We start from the raw sequence: 1,496 nt of genomic DNA on the forward strand, positions 1-1,496 counted from the left end.
CTTTGCCTTACATGTTGCAATATAAAAATTAGAACTTATAGGGGATTTTGAAGGGTTGGTTATGTCCTGCTCTATTACTAGAACATCTATTGCTTCGCTATATACACGTTATCAGGCTGACATTCTAAATACAGGAAATTGCACTGAAGTTATTATGCCTAAAGCTGTTCCCCTTTTCTGAAGTATTTACCCCAATATTTTCAGGGAAAAACAATGAAAGTGCTTATCTAAATTAGATTGGCAAGGAGAACGGCAAAACACCTTTTCTGAAAATGACACAGCATAAGGTGACTGGGAGTATCAGTATTAGAAGTAATGGTACCATTAGTATGGGAATAGTACCAACTGCAATATGACTTTCGAGGGGGTCTCACGGGAAATAACTGTGCCACTCTATATGGGTGACTCAGTGTATTTTGTTTGTGGTGAAAGGGCATATATTTGGCTACCAGCAAACTGGGGAGGTTGCGGGCATTTAGGGCTTATAACACCTGCAATGTCTGTCAAAATTTCAAAGGAGTAAATAAAGCACTAGGCGCGGTTAGGAGCAGAAGTGTTGATCAGGGTGACACTGTCTAATATAGCTGGTAATTTGCTGAAAAACTTCCTGCCTTGGTATGGTCCCGCTATTAATTCCCAAAACAAATGTAGGCTGGCCCGACTATTAGAGGCCACTGTGGATGAAACTGCAGGGATAATAGAGAATATCACAGTGGAACTCCAAGCTGTTAGATTGGTTTCTCTTCAGAATCAGATGGTTTTAGACATGAAGTTGGTTGAGAGGTGTGAAGGTTGTAGAGTATTAGGGACTTCCTGTTCCACATACGTACCTGACTCCTCAACATCAGTTAGGGAAGCTGACAAGAGGCTGTATGATATTGGTGCCCAGGCCCATAGCGAGATTGGATCTTGTGACCCCGCAGGTTCCTTTTGGAACATCTTGACCGCTTGGGGATGGAAGATAGGGATGTTTCTTATTACTATATTCCTTATAGTGGTAGGGTGTTGCATCTTCATTAATGGTCTGCCAATGTGCTGCCAGTTCATGAGAAGAATATTAAAACCACCCCCAATGCCCCCTGTAACACCAACGCCCTTATAATGCGGGACGTAGTAGCACAGCAATTGATGGAAATAGATATTTCAGACAATATCACCCCAAATAAGAATACAGTTGATTATTTTAATGAACGCAATAGGGCTCATTTTATCAACAGTCGGCCAATATATGAACACATCCATTGAAAGGAACATAATGATTAGACTTGCGTCCAAAGGGTCGATTGTGGAAATGCAGTTTTTATTAATGGATGTAAGTGCCTCCATTTTGTATCCTTTGGTTACCATTTTGCTCTAACCCTTTGAAGTTTTATGCTATCAGTGCAAACATACTTCTCGGCAGACCCACTCAGGGCATATTTGTTATTGGCAAACATGAATGTTCCATTTAAAAAAAATAACTGTCGACGCATTTCTTAAACTAAGAGCATATGTTT

This window comes from Triturus cristatus, chromosome 9 (assembly GCF_964204655.1).
Source record: "Triturus cristatus chromosome 9, aTriCri1.1, whole genome shotgun sequence".
NCBI classification, from domain to species: Eukaryota; Metazoa; Chordata; class Amphibia; order Caudata; family Salamandridae; genus Triturus; species Triturus cristatus.